Source organism: Camellia sinensis, chromosome 1 (assembly GCF_055761805.1).
Source record: "Camellia sinensis isolate YWXY chromosome 1, ASM5576180v1, whole genome shotgun sequence".
Classification (NCBI taxonomy): Eukaryota; Viridiplantae; Streptophyta; class Magnoliopsida; order Ericales; family Theaceae; genus Camellia; species Camellia sinensis.
Window position 1 is genome coordinate 64,064,878 of NC_138961.1, and position 11,691 is coordinate 64,076,568.

Sequence of the window (11,691 nt, forward strand, 5' to 3'; positions counted from 1 at the left end):
CTGTGAATCTCTAGGTGAGTGTCTGCAAGTAGGCCCTAATGCACTACCATTGTCATTTTTACCAGTAAACTGGAAGGCTCGACACCTAACCGCGCAGTTCCATACCTCTTACCCAGATTCACCAAGTATTCATCTTTTCGCAAACAGATACATTTCTAATGAAATGAATGTAATGCAATGTCCAATGCAACAAATGAAGAATGTGGTTCAATTTACCTAAGTCTCATGCATTTCTACAACCATCATGGCTGTCCTCCACCGATAGCCCAAAATAGATATTTCTAAACAGATATTTAAACAATTAAATCTCAAAAATTCTGATAAACACAATCTATTCCACATCTCATCAAATATGAACAATTACACTAGTTTTCATATCACAATCACGTTCGGTAACCTCTCAAGGTCCATTTCTAATAGTGTTGGTTTTATATTGTAACGCCCCGAATTTCTAGCCCAAATGATAATACAACAATAATGGCTCTTTTAAGGAAAACCGAATATAAATCTCCAAACTTACATTACATGATATAATAGTTCTTCATGCAACAATACATTAATCCAACAACAAGTAAATAAACAAATAAATACCCTCAAGGGTTTACAAGTTTCCAAGGCTTGAGCCTGGTTACACAAAACGGTTATTCAAACCCACACACATACAACCCTTGGCTTACACACAGAGTCACAGCAAAATGAGAGTCTCGTACTCTCAACACACATTTCCTCGCCTTTAGTTAGGCGACATCACCACATCTTTTCCTGCACAAAAATCCCGTAGGGTGAGCATAAAGCCAAGTAGGAAATCCTTAACAAAGTTTATACATTTTATACAAGTCTCAAGAGATGAAATGCACATGCCATGCTATGTCCCTTCTTGAAGATAAATCACATTTTCATCTTTTGAAAACCATCATGCTCAATGATGTCATGCAATTTCAATTGTTCAAAACTTAACAATTTATTTCAAGGGCGGTAAATACGACTCTAGTAATCCCTAGGTCGATGTCTGCAAATAAATTATACAAGTACTACCAATTTGTCATTTTTATCGGTATTAACCGGAAGACCCGACACCCATCCGCGCGGGTTTTCGGTCTTTCACCCCGGACTCTCAGACCAACTTATTCAATATCATCTACACCACCTATCAAGACTTACCAACGTATTCACCCCAAAACCATTTCATGAAAACTTGTTTCTCAACATTCTTTTCTCAATGCAAGTTTTCAAATTAACTTTCAAAGTTTAATGTAATCAAATGAATTGTTTTGCCAATAACACAAGATGAATATAAATACTTTTATTCTAATTCATCATCCAAGGAATAACACAATTCCCTCTTCTCAAGTATCCTCAACAATTAGTCATTTCAAGACTATTTCAAGTTTTGAACAATAATTTCCAAAATGAACAACAATTCTCGTATTCCCTGAAATTCATCATTTATATAAATATAAATAAGAAAATTTTCCAAACATCCATTTATTTTGACACAAAATAAATACAACAATAATATTCATGGATTTTCAGTCTCTTTTACAAAAATTCCCAAATTTTAGGTTTTCTCACCAAAACTATACAACTCAAATCATTTAAAAGAAAACTTTCCAAAATCATCTTTTCTTCAATCAACGAAGATCAAAACCCATAAGATAATTTTAAAAGAATAAGAGACAAACCTACTTTCAAAATCACTCAACTTCTTGAATCAACAATCAATTTTCAAAGCTATCGAAAGATGATTTTGAAAATCATATAGATCTTGCAAAAATATATATATATAACTCTAAGAAAATCCCTAACACAAGTTTTGAAGAAAAAATTGAGATGGAACGCCAAAATTTACTATGTCGAAACTCGATCTCCACAGCACCCAACGAAGCCCTCGAGGTGATGACCAACTTTGGTGAAGAACTTAGGCCTAAATCCCAATGGATTTGGAGAAATCAAAGAGAGAATGTGACTTCTAGAGAGAGAGAGAGTGCTGCAAAAATGATTCAAAATATCTGATCTACGAACTGATATAAACAGGCTCGCTCGAGCGAAGGAGTTGTCGCTCGAGCGACCAGATACAACAAATCTCCTCGCTCGAGCGCAAGAAGCCTCGCTCGAGCGTAAAATACTAAGCTTCAGAAGTTTTTCAGACGCACTCCTCGCTCGAGCGCAAGAAGCCTCGCTCGAGCGAGCGACTCTTTTCTGCAAAAGTACTGGTGCTCACAAAGCTCGCTCGAGCGCAAAAAACCTCGCTCGAGCGAAGAGCCAAAATTTCAAGACAACAAAAGTTTGAACAACTTGCAACTAACCAGTTCCAAACACTCCCAAGACATCCCAAAACTCGAATTCAAAGAGTGAAAGGAAGAAAAGACGTAGATAATATTATCTAACCATGAAACCCGAGTCCAGAACACCATGAAAGACGGATCAAAAACTGGAATCGCTATAATCTTCCCCCCTTAAAGAATTTCGTCCTCGAAATTACAAATTAAGTCCAAAATCATAATTACACTAGCCACAACAAGGTTATTCTTACAATTACATCACCATGACCCATTCTCCGGCCATCCATTCCCATCGACTCGACTCACAAGTCCCAATCAAAAATGAAATTTACAATTTCCCAAAACATTTGCCATGTTAAATCAAAGTCAGAATTTTCAAAAGTTTTTACACTGCATACATAATGCTTCCAAAAGTGATACCACACACACAACATTCCATATTCTCAAAACATATGTCATGTTTATATTGAATCCATGTTTTTGGAAAACAAGAATAACTCATGAAATGTTCTCATAAGTTAAAACATATACAATGCCCATACTATTCACTAACATAACCAAATCCCATTACATGTTCATGCATCAAAAAACAAGTCCGGATATTTCTCTCAGACTCCCAACTCACGCTCCCAAGTCACTTCCTCAACCCCGTGATGTTTCCATAATACTTTTACCAAGGGAATTGTCTTGCCTCGTAAGACTTGGTCCCATCTATCCAAGACTCTCATCGATCTCTCCTCATACGAGGCATCCTCATCTACCTCTAAGTCGGTCCAATCCAACACGTGTAATGGATCCAGCTTATATTTCTGAAGCATACTAATATGAAACACGTCATGAACCCCAGAAAGCTGTGGCGGTAATGCCAAACGATAAGCAACCTCTCCAATCCGCTCAAGGATTTCAAAAGGGCCAATAAACCGAGGGGACAACTTTCCACTCTTCCCAAACCTCATCAAGCCCCGTCTAGGTGATATCTTCAAGAAGACATAATCTCCTACCTCAAAAGACAAGGATCTCCTCCTATGGTCGGCATAGCTTTTCTGGCGACTCTGAGCCGTAGCTAGCCTTTTACGGATAAGTACTACTTTCTCCGTTATTTCCCGAACCAACTCTGGACCTAACAAAGGTGCATCTCCCACCTCGGCCCAACAAACAGGAGATTTGCACGGTCGACCATACAAGGCCTCAAACGGTGCCATGCCAATACTCGATTGGAAACTATTGTTATAGGCAAACTCCACTAAGGGCAAGTGCCTCTCCCACGAACCCGAAAAGTCAAGAACACAGCCTTGAAGCATATCCTCAAGGATCTAAATAGTACGCTCGGACTATCCGTCAACCTGAGGATGATACGCAATACTAAAGGTCAATCTGGTGCCCAAGGCACTCTGCAAACTCTGTCATAATCGAGCAGTGAAATGCGGATCTCTATCCGAAACAATCGTTACAGGGACCCCGTGTAACCTCACTATGTCCCTAATGTACAGGTCGGCAAGATAATCTACTAAGTCACTTACGCGTATAGGAATAACATGCGCCGACTTAGCCAGCCAGTCTACTACCACCCAAATGGCATCACTATCCTGTTGAGTCCTCAGAACGCCCACAATGAAGTCCATCGTAATATGTTCCCAATTTCACTCCGCTATAGGCAAGGGTTGCAACAAACCCGCTGGCCTCTGATGTTCGACCTTCACTTGTTGACAAGTAAGGCACTTTGACACAAACACAGCTACATCCCTTTTCATGCCTCTCCACCAAAACTGGCAACTAAGATCCTGATACACCTTCATGCCTCTCGGATGTACCGCAAGGCGTGAGTGATGAAACTCTCGAAGTACTTCCTCTCTACAAGATTCTGGTACAAGCAGACGGTCTAGGTAACGTACACTCCAAGTGGATATTCAAACCTTTCTCTACCTTCCCATTGGAAATTTTAACCCAGATCGACTCCACCTCATGGTCCTTTTGTTATGCCTCTATGACCTTACAAATCAAGGTAGGTTGAGTATTCAAAGTAAACAGGGTAGCACTCTCTCCGGACTCACCCAAGTGCAAATCAAATTTTCCAATAACATCTAGCATATCCCATTCCCGAATGGCCACACTTTCCAAACTACTCACAGGTTTTTGACTCAAAGCATCGGCCACCACATTGGCTTTCCCCGGATGATAGTGTAACTCAAAGTCATAATCCTACATAAATTCCATCCACCTCCGTTGTCATAAATTCAAGTCTTTTTGAGAAAACAAATACTTTAGACTCTTATGATCGGAGAAAACCTCAAACTTCTCACCATACAAGTAATGCCTCCAAATTTTCAAGGCAAAAATCACTGCCGCTAATTCTAAATCATGAGTGGGGTAATTCTTCTCGTGAGTTTTCAATTGTCGTGATCCGTAGGCCACAACTTTTCCCTCTTGCATCAAGACACAACCAAGTCCATCCCCGAATGCATCACAATAGACAGTGTAATTCAAATCCCTTTTCGGAATTATCAAAACCGATGCGGTAGTCAATCTAGTCTTAAGTTCTTGGAATGACTTTTCACAAGTCTCACTCCATATAAATTTGATACCCTTTCTAGTCAACCTAGGCAAAGGTGCAACTAGTCTAGAGAAGTAACTTACAAAACGTCGATAATACCTCGCTAATCCCAAGAAACTCCGAATTTCAAAAACATTCTTGAGTTGTTCCCAATCTTGTACGGCATCTATCTTTGAGGAGTCCACAGTTACTCCCTCTCTAAACACTATATGCCCCAAAAACTTCACCTCAGTTAACCAAAACTCACATTTCTCAAATTTGGCATACAATTGGTGCTCACTAAGTAAACCCAGCACTACCCACAAGTGAGTCTCGAGTACCTCCTCGGAGGTTGAATAAATCAATATGTCATCCACAAAAACGACTACAAAATGGTCCAAGTATTCCTTCAAAATTCTGTTCATCAAATCCATAAAGGAAGCAGGCGCATTGGTTAACCCAAAAGGCATTACAAGGAATTCATAGTGGCCATAACGCGTACAAAAGGCCATTTTCTGAATGTCCTCCTCCCGGACTCTCAACTAATTGTACCCCGACCTCAAATCTATTTTTGAGAAGCAACGAGACCCTCTAAGTTGGTCAAACAAATCATCTATTCTGGGTAGAGGATACTTGTTCTTAACTGTAATTTTAGTCAACTTGGGGTAATCAATACACAACCGCAACGATCCACCCTACTTCTTCGCAAAGAGAGCCGGTGCTCCCCAAAGTGATGTACTAGGACGAATGAAGCTCTTATTTAAAAGCTCTTGGAGTTGAATCTTCAACTCATGTAATTCGGCGGGTACAAATCTATACGGTGACATGGAAATCGGTGTCGTGCCAGGCACTAATTGAATGGAGAACTCAATCTCCTGGTGAAGTGGTAAACTAGTAAGATCTTCTAGAAAGACATCCAGGTATTCAAAAACTGTCCTTGGTAACTCAACATGAGCCCCGTCACTCTCATTATCCAAGAAAGTTGCAAGAAGGCCACTAAGTTTGCTCATACTACGAGGGTCAACAACTGGCAACAAGGCTCTATCAACTGGGTTCCCCAGAAAATAGAAACAATCCCTACCTGAGGTACATACACTAACTCTCTGATGGTAACAATCAATCACAGCTCGATACGAACATAACCAGTCCAAGATGACATCAAAACTCGACATGCCTAGTAACACAAAAGCAAACGGAAGTCGACGCCCGACGACTTCTATCTCACAATCTCGACACCCCTAGTCTAACTCAATCATACCCCCAACAGGTGACTCTACTCTGAGCAGAGATGCCAACTATGCCACCTCTAGCCCCAAAGCAGACACAAATGCAGCAAATATAAATGAATGAGAAACACCCGTATCTATTAACACGCTAGCCAAAGTATTACACACAACAAAAATACCTCTCACAACTGAGCATCCCAGTGACTGCTCTGGCGCGGTGATAGCATACACACGCCCTTGTGACCCTTGATAAACTTGCTCTTCCCTCGGAGCATAAGCCTGGTGCACCGACTGAGCCGAAGCGGCTCGCTGGTTAGCTCGCGAGGTCTGTGCAGAATGAGCCTACTGGTGGCTTTGAGTCTGCCTTGACCCTGATGTGCCAGATGTGCCTCCCAACTGTGGGCAAGTCCTCTTTATGTGCCCTGGTTAACCACATTGAAAACAATTAAACCCTTGACCTTTATTCTGAGACTGAAACTGACTTTGAGATTGGTTAGGTGGTGGTGGTGGTAACATCAACTGCCCTCCTCCTTTCTGTGGACATGCAAAGGCTTTGTGACCCTGTTGGCCACACTTGAAGCAAAAAAAAAGCCACTATGTGCACTCTTTCCCGAGCCCAAACTAGGCAAAGGAAAGGTGGATCTAGACTGCTGGGGCTGGGATGAGAAATTGCCCCTGCTCCTCTTATTCTGCCTATAGTCCCCCTGGGATTCCTGGCCCTTAGACCTCGAACCCCGATGTCTCTCCTCCTCAACCTGCACAGTAACCTCTACATATGTCGCCGCCTCCACGAGATGAGCATAGTTTTGAACCATATTTCTGGAAACTTTGTACAAGATCTTGGTTCTTAACTTCTTCTCAAACTCAATACAACGGTGCTCTTCCGTTGCCACCAACTCCGGTGCAAACCGGGACAAACTAGAAAAGGTCGCCTCAAACTCGGCCACAAACATGTTATTTTGTTTGAGGTCCAAAAACTCCTGCCTCAATCTCTCCCTAGCAGTGGGAGGTAAGTACTTATCTTGGAAAGCAATCACAAAGGCTTCTCATGTTGGCTCCACTGAACCCTTGGCGTACTTCCACCATTGACCTGTATCTCCTTTAAGATAGTAACTCACGAGATTCACCCTTAGTTCACTATCCTCAATGTGAAACATCTCAAATGTCTTCACTGTTTGTTCGAGCCACTCATCTGCTTTCTTGGGCTCGTGGCCACCAAGGAACTCATCCGGTTTGGCCCGCAAAAACTCTCAAGTAAGGAAACCCGCAGCGTTCTCTTGGGCTTGGTTCTCAGCCCTCAACAAATTCATAGCCCCTGCTATCTCTCGAGCTAGGGTCCCTATTACGATGTGACCCACTGGTTCGGCCACACTAGCTTGGTCTGTCCCTTCCTCTTATACCGGAACCCCATGGACCGGTATTTCATGCACACCCTGGCGGGCTCTTCCACGCCTCCCACCTCTACCACCACGGGTTTGACCTCTTCCTGACATCCTATAAAGGACAATAGAAAAATTTAGCACACTAACCCATATGTGCCCGCAATTTACCTTGCATGTCTAATCACCGCAATTCTATATATTTCACTACTATATAGACATTTCAATTTCATTTTACATAAGCACTTAGTCATGTAAACACATACGGATTATTCTTTCATGATGAAATTCGTCCCACGAAAAACCAAGAATTCTTAGTAGAACGAGTATTGATCAAGTACCCTTCTAAAAAGACCTCAAGGAATTTAACAGGTGCAAACAACATCCCAAAAGTCCAACCATATACCCACATAGCCACATAAGCATGTTATCACATAGTCACAAAATGTATAACATCTTCCTATCATGCAACCTATCATGCAGCATGAACCCATTGTGGTAAAACGACCACTTCCCACGACCTCCAAGTATTCGAACCCCATAGTTCTGATACCAAGTTGTAACGTCCCAAATTTCTAGCCGAAATAATAATATAACAATCATGGCTCTTTCAAGGAAAATCGAATATAAATCTCCAAACTTACATTACATGATACAATAGTTCTTCATGTAACAACACATTAATCCAACAACAAGTAAATAAACAAATAAATACCCTCAAGGGTTTACAAGTTTCCAAGGCTTGAGCCTGGTTACACAAAACGGTTATTCAAACCCACACACATACAGGCCTTAGCTTACACACAGAGTCACAGCAAAATGAGAGTCTCGTACTCTCAACACACATTTTCTCGCCTTTAGTTAGGCAGCATCACCACATCTTTTCCTGCACAAAAATCTTGTAGGGTGAGCATAAAGCCCAGTAGGAAATCATTAACAAAGTATATACATTTTATACAAGTCTCAAGAGATGAAATGCACATGCCATGCTATGCCCATTTTTGAAGATAAATCACATTTTCATCTTTTGAAAACCATCATGCTCAATGATGTCATGCAATTTCAATTGTTTAAAACTTAACAATTTATTTCAAGGGCGGTAAATACGACTCTGGTAATCCCTAGATCGGTGTCTGCAAATAGACTATACAAGTATTACCAAATTGTTATTTTTACCGGTATTAACCAGAAGGCTCGCCGCCCATCCATGCGGGTTTTCGGTCTTTCACCCCGGACTCTCAGCCAACTTATTAAATATCATCTACACCATCTATCAAGACTTATCAACGTATTTACCCCCAAAACCATTTCATGAAAACTTATTTCTCAACATTCTTTTCTCAATGCAAGTTTTAAAATCAACTTTCAAAGTTTAATGTAATCAAATGAATTGTTATGCCAATAACACAAGATGAATATAAATACTTTTATTCCAATTCATCATCCAAGGAATAACACAATTCCCTCTTCTCAAGTATCCTCAACAATTAGTCATTTCAAGACTATTTCATCGTTTTCAACAATAATTTCTAAAATGAACAACAATTCTCGTATTCCCTGAAATTCATCATTTATATAAATATAAATAAGAAATTTTTCCAAACATCCATTTATTTTGACCCACAAAATAAATACAACAATAACATTCATGAATTTTCTGTTTCTTTAAAAAAAATCTCCAAATTCCAGGTTTTCTCACCAAAACTATACAATTCAAATCCTTTAAAAGAAAACTTTCCAAAATCATCTTTTCTTCAATCAACGAAGATCAAAATCCATAAGATCATTTTAAAAGAATAAGAGACAAACCCACTTTCAAAATCGCTCAACTTCTTGAATCAACAATCAATTTTCAAAGCTATCGAAAGATGATTTCGAAAATCATATAGATCTTGCAAAAATATATATATAACTCTAAGAAAATCCCTACCTCAAGTTTTGAAGAAAAATTGAGATGAAAAGCCAAAATTTACAGTGTAGAAACTCGATCTCCACCGCACCCAACGAAGCCCTCGAGGTAATGACCAACTTTGGTGAAGAACTTAGGCCTAAATCCCAATGAATTTGGAGAAATCAAAAAGAGAAGGTGACTTCTAGAGAGAGAATATGAACATCTCAAAATCTGGACAATTTTAGAGAGATAGTGCTACAAAAATGATTCAAAATATCTGATTTACGAACTGATATAAACAGGTTTGCTCGAGCGAAAAAGTTGTCGCTCGAGCGACCAGACATAACAAGTCTCCTCGCTCGAGCGCAAGAAGTCTCGCTCGAGCGAGCGACTCTTTTCTGTAGAAGTACTGGGAGTTCACAAAGCTCGCTCGAGCGCAAGAAGCCTCACTCGAGCGAAGAGCCAAAAATTCAGGACAACAAAAGTTTGAACAACTTGCAACTAACCAGTTCCAAACACTCCCAAGACATCCCAAAACTCGAACTCAAAGAATGGAAGGAAGAAAAGACGTAGATAATATTATCTAACCATAAAACCCGAGTCCAGAACACCACGAAGGACGGATCAATAACCGGAATCGCTATATATTCCAACAGATACATTAAGAAAAATAATACTGTTAATATCCAAGAAAATATCATTTTCTTTCCATACTCATTCTCTAAGCATTATTCAACTACGACATCCTATTTTGATCCAAAGCCCCAAAAGTTAAACGTAATTCTTTTGTTTTCTTTAAAAATACTCTTTTGGTAGCAAAACGGTAAAAATTTCAAAACCGATCGAATCGAAGTCTGTTTTTGTTCAAATTTAAAACATAGCTCTTTCATAACCTTACAAACATATTTCAAGTTTATACTTTCGCAATTTGGGCATCAACTCTTTATTTTTCTCAAAATTTTTCTTTTAAGCAAATAAATCACAAATTTTTCAAAAATTCTAATTAAATTATACAACTCTAAACTCCATATAATCAAGTAAAAGTACATAAAGAAGTGTAGAAAAAATTCCTACCTCAAGCCAAGAAGCATTCAAATTTTTCGGCAACAGAAATTAAATTTTTTTGGAGCCAAACGACACCTTTTCCGCCTTCTACGTATTGATCTAAAGCACTAGGGGTCAAAAATGACTTACACTAGATCAAACCCAAGAAAAATCAACTTAGAATCCCTTTTCTCTTCTTTCCCACGGCAAGAGCTCCAAGAACTCGCAAAAGTTTGACAAAAATCTATTTGGTCACTTTTTATAGATATTTTCTAAACAAATATCTAACCCCATATATATATATATATATATATATATATCAATTTAAAAATATTTTTCAACATCTTTAATGACAAAAGTAAATATAATATTTTCTCACCACAAAATATATTTGGTTTAATGGTACATACCATAAATATTCACAACTCTTTTATGGTAATCAAATAATAATAATAAAACAACAACAATATTACATGGTTACTAACGAATCACGATTCAATCAATTGGGTCCAAAATGAATGGAGTTAAATAATTTAAAATAAATCCCCAACTGAGATTAAAGTATAAATTCAATTTGATTCAACTCGTTACAGTGGGATCATGGGATCATTGAAGGATGGGTGAGAAAATGAAATGTGTGTGTGTGTGTGTGTGTGTGTGTGTGTGTGTGTGTGTGTGAGAGAGAGAGAGAGAGAGAGAGAGAGAGAAACGGGAAAGTAGAAAATGTATATATAGGATATTTTTTTGGAAAATATATCTCAGTCATTATTTTATAATTTGAACAGATCTAAGTCCTTCAAATATCCTAATAGGACAAAAATATGTTGAAGATTCAAAAACCGTCATGCTTTATGAATAAAAAATAAGTAAACAAAAAGGAGAAAATAAAAAAAAAACAAATAGCACTACAAGAAGTTGGGTCTTGAGTGACGAAATTTTTTTGTCTCCAAAGAGCTAATTTCGTCACTATAGATATTTGTGAGGAAATATTTTCGTCACCGGTTTCGTCATTGAATGTTTGTCACTAAAAGCCAACGTGACGAAAAATAATTTCGTCACCAATGAAATTACTTCAGTGACGAAATTTTTTGTCACCAATAAAACAACATTTTGTCGCAAAAAATTCTCATTTTCGTCACCAAATAGTTATTCAATACCATATTTATGACTTTAGTTGACGAATAAATTTGTCACGCATGTTGATCATTGATGAGGAAATAATTTCGTCACAATAAGATGTAAAGGTGACGAAATTTTTCGTCTTCAAAAGTCATAATTTTTTTGTTACCAATAAAACAACATTTTGTCGCCAAAAATTCTCATTTTCGTCACCAAATAG